Source organism: Rhamphochromis longiceps, linkage group LG22 (assembly GCF_057381845.1).
Source record: "Rhamphochromis longiceps isolate RC_006_pf linkage group LG22, R_longiceps_female_GT1.1, whole genome shotgun sequence".
NCBI classification, from domain to species: Eukaryota; Metazoa; Chordata; class Actinopteri; order Cichliformes; family Cichlidae; genus Rhamphochromis; species Rhamphochromis longiceps.
Window position 1 is genome coordinate 26,976,377 of NC_140577.1, and position 13,195 is coordinate 26,989,571.

Consider the following 13,195-nt stretch of genomic DNA (forward strand, 5'->3'; position numbering starts at 1 on the left):
GACCCTTGACACCTTTGATGAGGTGGTGAGAAAAACAGAAAAAGAGTACTCCGAATGTGGAGAGGCACCAGAGGACAGCTGAGACTGATTACGACAACTGCCAGGGCTTTTCAAGCTCATCTGAGCACGCTGGCAGTCACTACACACCCTCTGACCTGCTGCTCCTGCACAACGAGACACCACGACAACAACCTGCTGCTCCCCTCTAATTCATCAGTGACCTTTAGCCCGCATGCATGAATAGAGCTAAGCTTGTGATAGAAGTGACACGCCAACCTGTTGGTGGTCTATAAGCGCAAGTCATGAAGGTCACTCTGGCCGAGGCTCTGAAAGAGATGCTCGACTGTCCATTCTTCACACTTCATTTTCTGGTCAGTTGGCATTTGCTCTCTGATTAGCTCATTATGGTATTCAGCAAGCACCGGGCTCTGCAGCCAGCAGACCTGATGGAGTGCGCCGGGCTAAAACATAAATAGCCATCGCAGATGTGTGTGAGACATTCACAGGCATTAGCACCATGCTAATGAAGTACAAATGAAGATGATGCTGATGAATGTAATTAGATCAATTTCATACATGTTTGCCCTCCGAGAGGAGCCAGCAAATGGTCTGATGAGCCCTGGAGAAAAGGGTTTCTGACTCCATCTGCAGTGGTGTGCTATAGGTTTGTTGGCATGATTGCATGACTATATATATAATAAACAATACATAATTAAACAATCCCAAGCCCTCTCACAGCACACACACATATATATAAAAACAAAGTAAGCCCTCATTAGCTTTCAAAAGGTACACTGAGAGCTGTCACTTAAGTGGCACTCTGTCATTCTGTGAAGTCATCTGTTTGCCTCAAAGGAAACATTATGTAATCGTCAATTTAAAATGGGGCCCAGAGCGCTTGATAGTCCTAACGATGTAATTTTCTGCTTTTCAATTTAGAAGGAGCACTTTATGACCACAGAAAACTGTCAAGGAAAGCCATAAACAGCACCTCGCTGCACTAAATGTTTTTATTTTAACACCCCATGTACACACCAAACTCCAAAGATGAGCTTGGATGCGGAGTGAAAGCATCAATTAAATGCAGACATAAATCAAACCCTGTCAATCCAGTTGTGACTGATTGCTGACATACTGCTGGGAGACTCCTCAAAATAGCAGATTTGTCCTTAGAAGTGGTGAAAGCTAAATGACTGATTTCAGTTTGGCCTCTGCTGTTTTTTGGGGGGAATGTGCTGTGCTTTGTCACACACACACACAGCCCAGAGTCACTCAAGAAGGTATATTTTCTTTTTGATACTTCCCTGAGAGATTAGCAGTGGAAATAGAGATATCCCTCTGCAAATCCTTAAATGACGGTTACTCCTCCTCTCCAAAGTGAAGTTAATCCGCTCCTCTCGGCCTACTGGTCGCTGTCTGGTGCATATTAACACTTTCTGATCACCAGCGCAGGTTCCTGTCACTGCTATTTCAGAATCTGAATAAAAATCGGCTTTTATTCACAAGTAGGTTACATAAACTCAGGAGCTGCTCTTCAAAGACAGTTTTTTAATAATATTTGTTTCACACCTACAATGATGACAACATAAGAAAAACAAGGTGTTTTGAGACAATTATATAATAGCTACACACTTGAATAAACTCGTTTACTCGTGAATTTAATTATTGGATGTAAGTTTTTGTCTTTTTTGTGCCTGTTTGCTCACTCTGATTGTCAACATGGCGGTTTACTATGGAGCAGAACTGAATAGAACTGATTGCTGTGACCCACTTTGACAAGGTCTAATATGAAAAACATTAATATGTTTAGTACTATTACTATTATTACTAGAACAAGTGGCAAAACAAGGATTCCAAGTTGCCAAGTTTCAAAGTTTTAATTCTTGATTATTATTTTTTTCATATTTAATCTGACTGCCTGCAGCAGGCAGACAATAAACAGCAAGTATAGGCAGAGTGGCAAGGTAGTTTTCATAGGATGAGGGTACACAGTGAGGTAACAGGTAAGTAACCAGATTCAGAGTATGTAAACCTTCTGACCAGAGCCAAAGTTAAACATAGTTGTTAAATGGTAATGAATAACAGGTGTGCCACATGGAGTACAAAAGAAACCACACCTACTCAGCACACAGCCAAAGAGTCAGACACACACACACACACGACACAGGTCAAATATAAGCAAACACCTAAAGTTATGGAGAACCACAACGTAAAAGAGGACATGAACCAGCAAGTGTGTTATCACTGCTCATTTCAAAAAGCGTTTATCTCTGATGATATGAGGATGCAAATAAACTGCCAGCTTGCACCATCAGTGCTGAAAAATATGTACGGTTCTATTCAATTTATTTATACAGCGCCAAATCACAACAACAGTCGCATCAAGATGCTTTATATTGTAAGGTAGACTCTACAATAATACATACAGAGAAAAACCCAATATGACCCCCTATGACCAAGCACTTTGGTGACAGTGGGAAGGAAAAACTCCCTTTTGACAGGAAGGGCAACGTATGCTCCCCTCCAGACAACATTTTGTCAGGGAAGGCCTTCCTTATTTCAGCAACACAATGCTAAACCACATGTTGCTGCTATTAAAACAGCAAGGCTTCGCTGCTGAAGCAGCCTGAACTTTCCTTACCTGAAGATAATGAATACATCATGAAACAAAAAGTATGACAAAGAACAAAGGCTTTGGGGCAATTACAATTCTATTTTAATTATACTATATAGAAGTAGGTTCCAATCATGCTGCCAAAACTGCTCTTACCTATAGAGGTGTAGGGGGTCCTTGAGCCCTCTCTTGCATCTAACACTGGGACACTGGTAGTGCAGGCAGATCAGATCAGTCAGAGGGGGATCACATGGTGGAGTCCCTAGGCTGCAACAATATTTATGAAGGCATCAAAATTACATCCAGATGAATGAACGAAAAGAAACAAGATGATAAATGTTATTCACCTGTGAGTGCTAATGTTAATGTTGTGGATGATTGGTGTATGTGTCGTGTGTAGATGTTTGTTTCGTATTTGTTAAGGGTATGACGGAATATTACAAAAGAAGGCACAATGGTGGTGTAATATTTCTCATCTGTGTCTCTGCTGGAAAATCATTCATATCAATAAAAGGTTTTCTGTTCTCTCAGGCTGCATCGTTGATGGATTATCAACTTTTTTTGCTATTTTTTTTCCTGTTGAAGCCTAATTAATGCTGGCCAACCATCACAGTGAATCCATTGTCGTATCCATTAATATTTTTTTTAATCAATTTCAGTATGTTGAAAGGAGAGTGATGCTTCAGCAGTCGGGCATAGAATGGAAAGATCTTACATTAAGACTTTTTCTTGATTTTCTGAAGAAAATGTATTCCTTTTATATAGGAATTGATCTGATGAAGGAGCTCTTTTCAGCGACTTCTAATACATCAATTCAGTGTTAGATGGTTTATTACACTGACTATGGTTTGAGTTTAAATCCTACATGTAGTTATACATTGTTCTTAGAGAGGCAGACATGACATCTCTCTCTTTGTATGTCCCAATGCAAGGATTTTATTTCTAATCTTATTTGAATCAGACTCCAGATGACCAAATACATCACACTTCAGATCTTAATTTGCATTAGAAAGGTATAGTTTAAGCATTGTTAGTCTAAGCAAAAAGTCATGGAATAACTTGGTCAGGCAGTGAATGTAGTCGTAGTGATGGGAAACATCAAATAAATGCAGGAATCTGGCATTTATTGTTAGGTTTGACTTCTTCTTCTCTTGAACCTATGTTGTTATAGGCACAATGCGTTGAAAGTTACTGGTTTTAATGCAGCTCATCAGCACAAACAAACAAAATAATAAACATTTTAACACGGGGGGGCATTTCGGAAAAGACTTTCCTGAGGATGTGATTTGGACAAATGCACCTAAGCCTTACATTCTTTATTAGTTTAACTATAATCTATGAAACCACCTGAAACATTCATTTCCGTGATCCTGAGAGAGGAGCAAAGCTCCCTTGGAAAGTACATGTAAAATCTCTAGTACAATTAGATTCCTATGTAACAGACAGCTACAGTGGTTATACTGCTACAGTGCTTTTATACCACACAGGCCTCTAATAGAAAAATAAAATTCCATAGATATGGGCTTTACTGTCTTTATATACAGAGCATTATCTCCAACCTGCATGCTCTGTAAATTACAAATCGAGAAAGCGGTGCAAAGAATAGAGACATGAATCTAATGCTTTATCATTGCATACAGGACATTGTAGCACATTCATCTTAGGGTAGGGACAGCACCCAGCTCAATGACCTGTACCCCCCTCTACACTTAAACCATAAAATATCACTGTCCGCTGCATAATTATAGGCCTAAGTGCTAGCTATTCCAGCTTGCATTCACTTCTCCAGCAGCTAGTGCTGTCAACACTATGCTATGCAGAGCATGCATACATTCTTATTTCAATGCGGAGGGATGCGTACTTAAGAGTAACATGTACTATGGCGGCACCAGATTACAGCAGGAGAATTGTATGATGAAAAGAAAAGGAGGAGAGAGAGGAGAAGAAGAATGCACTGAAATGTGATCAAATATAAAGAAAGAGATAAGGGGAAACAGAAGATTGTATTTCTGGTGAATCTTTGACAGCAGCTCTTATGGGATAGGGTAATAAATCAGGAGCCACCCTGCAGATCCCCTCTATCAGCAGACTTTTCTACATGGGCAACTTTGCATTGATGGGGGAACCAAGCATGGAGCAGAGTCGAGAGTCTCATGATGGGCTGGCAGGGTTGTGGTCGCGAGATGACTGATAGGATGAGCTCCCTTGAGCACTCAAGTTACACCTCAGTGGGTGGTGTTGACTAGCTGGCAGAGGCAGCAGTACACTGCTGTACAACTTGGTGAAGGTATACTCACAAACACCCGGAATAGAAACACAGTTCAGCTGTTTTTTTTGGCATGTTGTAGTCTTCTTTATTTACACCCCACTGCAGAGAGGACCCACCAAGATTAAAACAATGATCATAACCGTCGGGAAACAGCAGCGACAAGAAGCCAGAGAGCATGAGAAAAAGAATCTGCAGCAGCTGTGGTGAGCAAGCAAAAGCACAAAGACAGCTGAGGGACTGAGAGGATTCAGATGCTGTTTGATCGGACAGAAAGTTGCAGAAATTTTCTAACAAGCTCAGCAAGCTGAGCATGTGGACTGTTCATTTGAATGAGCTGATCAGTGGATGTTTGCATGCAGATGCAAACAAAAGGCAGTGAAGTTGAAAAAGAAACAGAACAAACAATTTTGTGTGATGGTTTGGACCAGTGGACACTGGTGTGACATCTTTTATTGTATTATTTTTGGTCAGTCTCACAGCAGAACATAAAGCCAATATGGCAGTGGATTTGCTCGTACTACATGCAAAATTTGTTTGTGAAGCTTCCTCCTCCTCCTCCTCCTCACAAGCATGTTTCAGCGAATCATTTAATACTCAGTCAGGGGTTTCTTTCAGTCCTTGAGAGGACTCGAGTGGGACCTATAGCCTGGTGAGACTGGTTGTGTTGGTGTAATTTACAGGAAATTATCCCATAAAAACAGTCTGAAGAAATCCCTGCATCATCCTAATTACGGTTTTCATCTCCATGTGTATTATCCCCCTGTAGTATAACAATCCTATAAAAGGCTAATAAATCAATAAACACAGAAATCTTCTTACATGGATGTCTGGGACTGAGGCTAACATGGTGTCTGTCACACTGGGGGTGGTGACACTAATGGCTTTATGCGCCTGTGACATGTAAACAAGTGTGAATACGTGCAGCAAACAAGGAGCAAAATAAGTAGTTTGCGATGGATATTAATGTGTTGTGATTGAATCATGGGATCTCATCTTCCCTTCCGACGAGAAAGCTTTGACTCTGATGCATTTAGAGTGTACTGGAGATGAATAGCAGGGCACAGCAGTGCATCCATGTCCAACTACTGCCCCCTGCAGCATTAACAGGAATTTTTAAATAATTATGTTTTGTATTTTTTTCTCTTTTGCCTTTTCATTAGTTTTGGTTTGTTTGTTTGTTTTTTCATTCATGTGGTTGGTGGAAGAATCTTACAGGCTCTAGGCATCATTGTTCAATATCACATTAATTACAAATACCGATATTTTAGTGTCTAAAAAGTTCAAAAAGCCTAGAAAATGTAAGAATTCTATAGGACTGAGTTGTCTTATACTAACCAAGATGCTATGAGCATTTTGAAGGTCTCCAATTTCCTTTTGGACATATAAAAAAAATTCCTGGTTGTTGTTCTTTGTTTCTTTTTTATCTGCACATAAATTAAACTATACAAGAAAAACAGTATTTACAGTGGCTTGCAAAAGTATTCGGCCCCCTTGAACTTTTCCACATTTTGCCACATTACAGCCACAAACATGAATCAATTTTATTCCACGTGAAAGACCAATACAAAGTGGTGTACACGTGAGAAGTGGAACGAAAATTATACATGATACCAAACATTTTTTACAAATAAATAACTGCAAAGTGGGGTGTGCGTAATTATTCAGTCCCCTGAGTCAATACTTTGTAGAACCACCTTTTGCTGCAATTACAGCTGCCAGTCTTTTAGGGTCTGTCTCTACCAGCTTTGCACATCTAGAGACTGAAATCTTTGCCCATTCTTCTTTGCAAAACAGCTCCAGCTCAGATTAGATGGACAGCGTTTGTGAACAGCAGTTTTCAGATCTTGCCACAGATTCTCGATTGGATTTAGATCTGGACTTTGACTGGGCCATTCGAACACATGGATATGTTTTGTTTTAAACCATTCTATTGTTGCCCTGGCTTTATGTTTAGGGTCGTTGTCCTGCTGGAAGGTGAACCTCCGCCCCAGTCTCAAGTCTTTTGCAGACTCCAAGAGGTTTTCTTCCAAGATTGCCCTGTATTTGGCTCCATCCATCTTCCCATCAGCTCTGGCCAGCTTCCCTGTCCCTGCTGAAGAGAAGCACCCCCAGAGCATGATGCTGCCACCACCATATCTGACAGTGGGGATGGTGTGTTCAGAGTGATGTGCAGTGTTAGTTTTCTGCCACACATAGCGTTTTGCATTTTGGCCAAAAAGTTCCATTTTGGTCTCATCTGACCAGAGCACCTTCTTCCACATGTTTGCTGTGTCCCCCACATGGCTTGTGGCAAACTGCAAACGGGACTTCTTATGGTTTTCTGTTAACAATGGTTTTCTTCTTGCCACTCTTCCATAAAGGCCAACTTTGTGCAGTGCACGACTAATAGTTGTCCTATGGACAGATTCCCCCACCTGAGCTGTAGATCTCTGCAGCTCGTCCAGAGTCACCATGGGCCTCTTGGCTGCGTTTCCGATCAGCGCTCTCCTTGTTCGGCCTGTGAGTTTAGGTGGACTGCCTTATCTTGGCAGGTTTACAGTTGTGCCATACTCCTTCCATTTCTGAATGATCGCTTGAACAGTGCTCCGTGGGATGTTAAAAGCTTGGGAAATCTTTTTGTAGCCTAAGCCTGCTTTAAATTTCTCAATAACTTTATCCCCGACCTGTCTGGTGTGTTCTTTGGACTTCATGGTGTTGTTGCTCCTATTATTCTCTTAGACAACCTCTGAGGTCGTCACAGAGCAGCTGTATTTGTACTGACATTAGATTACACACAGGTGCACTCTATTTAGTCATTAGCACTCATCAGGCAATGTCTATGGACAAATGACTGCACTCAGACCAAAGGGGGCTGAATAATTACACACACCACTCTTTGCAGTTATTTATTTGTAAAAAAATGTTTGGAATCATGTATGATTTTCGTTCCACTTCTCATGTGTACACCACTTTGTGTTGGTCTTTCATGTGGAATTCCAATGAAATTGATTCATGTTTGTGGCTGTAATGTGACAAAATGTGGGAAAGTTCAAGGGGGCCGAATACTTTTGCAAGCCACTGTAGATTGCAGCGTTGTTCAGGCTCACATCTTGTAAGAGCTATGTCAAAGTTTAGCTTGCGCAGATTAAAAATAACTTCATATGTTCATATTTCATATTTATAACATTTAACAACTTCAAATATGAACATGCATCTATTTTTATTCCATCTTCCTTATTAACATCAGCTGCTCTGAACTATTTTTTCTTAACACCACCTGCTTTTACTATCCATCCAGACTGTAAACACTAAAACTAAATGAATTATGTTTTCTGTAACAGAATCACAGGCTTTTAAAAGCGAAGAAGCGAAAAAAAAATGTGGCAATCAAACAATGGGTCTTAATGGAACACAAGTCAAACCTTTATGAATGTAGTTCAATTTTATTCAGTTATATTTATAAATCACAACAGCAGCACTTTATATTGAAAGGTAAAGATCCTACAGAGAAAACCCTAACAATTATATGACCCCCTATGAGCAAGAACTTGGCAACAGTGGGAAGTAAAAACTCCCTTTTAGCAGGAAGAAACCTCCTGCAGAACTAGGCTCAGGAAGGGGCAGCCATCTACTGTGAGGTGAGGAAGGAGCTCCTGGTCCTAATCTTTGGTAAGTGCTCCTTGTTATCATAACTCACTCACAGATGGGAATTCATACGAATTTAGCGATTCTGTTAACGATATCGCTTTTCAATTTGATTCCGTATCAATTTTCCTGTCATTGGGTCTCATTGGCTCCACTTTGTGCGTCATCACCATTGCTAAGCAACATATCAAAGACAATTATTTGTATGCTCTGTGGTGAAATGTTTGTGCATGTTGGAGGTATTTCCCCACGTAATGCTCTACATTACTCCCAGGAGAAAGTAATTTGTTACACTGCTTTTTACATTACTTTTCCTTTGCTCCGTAAAATCACCTGAAACTAGGGATATTCCTGGCAACTAATTTCTTAGTCAACTAAACAAGGAAAAAAAACTTGGAAAAAATAACCGACTAGTCTGAAACTAAAAAATCAGGTATTAAGCTAAATTTGAGAACCATTCAATGGAAAAGGTCGAAAACGAATAAGAAAGGCATTTTAAACCATTTATCACATTCTTCAATAATGAATCATGTCACTTAACTGTGCAGTACCTCACATCATGCATTATGAACATTATACGTTATGCTCCAGACAGACAACGAAGAAGAAAACCACTTCAAACAACTCAATGTTAAATATGATATGAAAACGTGTCACTACAAAAGATGTTCAGATATTAATAAAATACGACAGATTAACATCAATAAAACAAATAAAATGTGACTTAAAAGTGTGGCGCATTATGTACATTATAAACAGTGTTGGGACTAACGCGTTATTAAGTAACGCGTTACAGTAACTACGTTATTATTGTGGTAACGAGCACGGTAACTAGTTATTATGCCAAAATCAGGAACGCATTAGTCGTTACTGGGATTTAGATAGGCTCGTTACTCGTTACTTCGTGTGGTGGCTATCGTGGAGCTTCCACAGATTCAGTAACATTAGCAAGTGGTGGAGGCCAGCAGGTGGATGAAGGAAAAGGGATGCAGAAGGAAAAGAGACCCGAGGCGGCCGCCGGTCCAAGTGTGAACTGAACTTCAGGTAAGAAGTTATGACCTGCAGTCTCTCTGGGTCAGATATAAACCAAGTTTAGGTGGAGTTTATTTTCATTATGCTGACTTTTTCCGTACTGCGTGCTAGCTAGCATGATGGAGTTTCTATACAGCTGGGTGGGTGCTATGAAGTTAATGATGTTGAACTTTATTTTGTTCATAAGTTATTAGAGTTGCCAACCGTCCCGTCTGGTATTCAGAGAAAATATTACGCGTTTCTTATTGAGGTGAAAAGGAACAGAGTTTGTCCCGTAATTCAGCTACAATGGAAAAGACACAAAGCTGGAGTTATTCTGTGTCTTTGCTGCACAACTGCTTCTTCTTCTCTCATCCTCTCCCCCTCCCCCTCCTGTTTCTACTTCAATCATGAAACTGATCAATGATCAGCTGATCGGCTCTCTTGTTTGTTTATCGCCCACTTTGCACCAGAAAGAGGAAACCAGCGGATGTCGCGCTAAACAACAGCAGCGCGTTTAAGCTTGATCAGCTGTTGTTAGAATTTATTTAATATTAATTTCTAGTATCAGCTGATGTTTGCTGGAGCCACAGCTGTAAACCTGCTGGTCATGATATCGGTTTGGATATGTGGTGAGAGGGAAACATGAAGATGAAACCAGGAGATGTCCTTACTGAATCATCAGAGCTGAACAGGTGATGGAGAAACAGGTTTACCTTTTAGGTGACATGAATGAGTTGAAGGGAAGTTATGAACTGTTTCTGAGAGACAAATAACCCCAGGATCCTTTTTTAGGTAGCTGACAGCTGGTAACTGTGCAGGTGCGGATCTAGCAAAGTGTTGCCAGGGGGGCAGGTAGGGCATTAACAGGGAAAGGGGGGCACAAAGAAATACTTTTCTTTCTTATTCTCATTTCAAATGTCTAGCTTTTAAAAAATAATTATCTGAATCTTACAACAAACGATTGATAGATTGATGCATATATACCATCAGAACAGTGTACATCACAGTCACAACAGTGTTTATTTTCATTCAAAGGCTTTATGATTTTTCCTATAATGGTGGGCCGGTCTCTAGTCAAAATGCCCGGGCCAATTTTCTGTCCCAGTCCAGCCCTGTATGCAGCTCATCTGCAGTCTGGTGTTGTCTACATCTTCCTATTCAGAAGGCAGAATTTCTGAGTTCTGAGTACAATCGAAAGCACCACGACTGCAGTTTTTGTGTTAGATGTAAAAGGCGCACATGACTCTGTGACGTAGGCTAGAATCATGGCAGCAGTCAATGACGGTCCAGGCGTGGGATTTCTCTCGTGGAAATATGCACATTATATTTTCCTTTCTATTGGCAGGTGGCACAGTGCACTTGTGGCAAGTAAGCAAGTTAGAAGACTGGCAAAGTTATGGAAGCAACACATTAACAAGAGAATTCTGAGTAAAACCAAAGTTGCTTTCCCTAGTAACTGTCACGGCGAGTGAGGTGAGCCGTGTGGAGGAAATTAAGGAGGATCCAAATGCAGGCAGTCGTGAAGGTGTAAAGGTGGTTTATTGAACATGAAAGTAAATACAAACAGCAAATGGAGCTAGAACTAAACTATACTGGGATCAACTAAACTACAGAGCACAAACCTTAACGAGAACGACCAGAAGAGACTAACGGCGGACAGCAGGGAGAACACACGGGTGAGACATGGTAGAAACGCAGATGAGGCAAGGTGGAATACACAGAGAATCACAGGGGAATTACACACAGGTGGTGGACACAGCTGGGAATAATCAACAAGACGAGACAAAGGTAAAACCGAACACACTTACATGAGACCCAGACCTTCACAATAGAACAGGAAATGAGAACACCACACCAAGACGCAGACCTGACACTGAGAGACAGACAGAATGACACATGGAACCTGAACTAAACTAAACATGAGATACAACCGAGAACAAATCCTTAAACATGAACCTCAAATAATAAACATCATAACCATCATCATAAACACAACAAGAGAACAAGAAAACCATCCCTGATGCAAACCAAATCCAAAACATAATAACCTCAAACATGGAATAACAAAAACATGAAACTCCACATACTGGGTCCAACGGACCCAGACCCGTGACAGTAACTAGTTACTTTGAAAGTAACGAGTAACTTGAAGTAACTGAGTTACTTTTGAGAGAAGTAACTAGTAATGTAACTAAGTTACTATTTTAAAGTAACTTACCCAACACTGATTATAAATGACACACACTGGTCAAAAGTTCATGACAAACACTTCAATAAAAGTTCAAATCTAAAATAACAAAACAATAAATCATCCAGTTATTTTCAGTTATTTTGCAGGTAAGCCCAGACCTCCCTCTCTCCATGTCCTCCTCTGGGGAAATATCAAGCTTTTCCCGGGCCAGCTGATAGATGTAATCTCTCCAGTGTATTTACACTGGGTCCTCCTCCTGGTAGTACATGCTCAGCTGAACACCTTACCCATGGAGGCGACAGCCTTAGCTGTCTCCTTTCAATGTGGAGGAGTAAAAACACATTTATGATCTTCATCTCAGTATTTAGGTATGAACACAAAACCACCTCCACAAATCAAAAATGTAAAAAGATTTTTTTAATAAAAGCACAAAGAGGCTTTAAATCAATTATTACAGTGATTCTACTTTAGAAACATGAACAGGTAGAGACAGAAGATGCAGCCTGACTGCTGATCATTTGATTACCTGTTGAAGTTTAGGGTGGGGCTGCTGGGCTAGCGTCAGCATTCACTCAGCTTTAACTCACACAGGGTTCTGGGCTAGCTTAGCGTTAGCATGCTGCCTGTGTGAAGTTTTGTTAGCAGTATAATGCAGCTGCATACAGTTTGCACTTTACCATCGCGCTCTCATCCTTTTGTGCAATAAAAACAAAAGTAATGTCCATATATGTGTGTGAAGTGTAAGTGATAAGTGGATCTGAAGTACTGGGTAAGCAGAGATGGGAATTAAGAACCAGTTCTTGAATTGAACCGGTTCTCAGTTCCAATCCCTGCTCACAGATATGCCTCAGCTCACTGTTATGTTTCAAAGTGCTGACATTTTTATTTTGTTCATGAAACTCTTTTAACTTTTTATACATTTGTCTTCACCAGCACCACCTGTAGCTGCATTGCCACAATCAGTACTAGTACCAGCTATGCCAACAACCTCAACACTGTGTATCTTAACATGTCTGTGAATTAGTGAGGTTGTTTTGTAATGGCAGGCAATGCCTTTTTTTCAACATCTACTGAACGTCTAGTGTTGATGTCCTTAGGAACTCTGGATATTTATGGTCCAGGTGTGATATGTCAAACTTAGAAGCAGTATAAAAATGATGTCTAAAATGAGTCTATAGGCTCTGTAGTCCCATGTTTCCAGAGGGTGCAGGGCATGTTTTCTGTACAGAAACAGTTATATGTGAAAGAATGCAGAGTGATTAGTAGACATATCAAACATGGTGCAGGCTCCTGATGCTGAAACAAAAGTGAGCAGTTGCATGGTTAATTTGGAGCACAAATGTCTCCAGCTTCTCACAGACTCAGCGTATCGATAAAGATGAGCAGATAGTCCAGTTCATGCATACACACTTGCACAACTTCTCGTACTTTCCATCGCAACCTCTCTCAGTCCACCTGCCTGCTAATCACCACCCTGTTCACT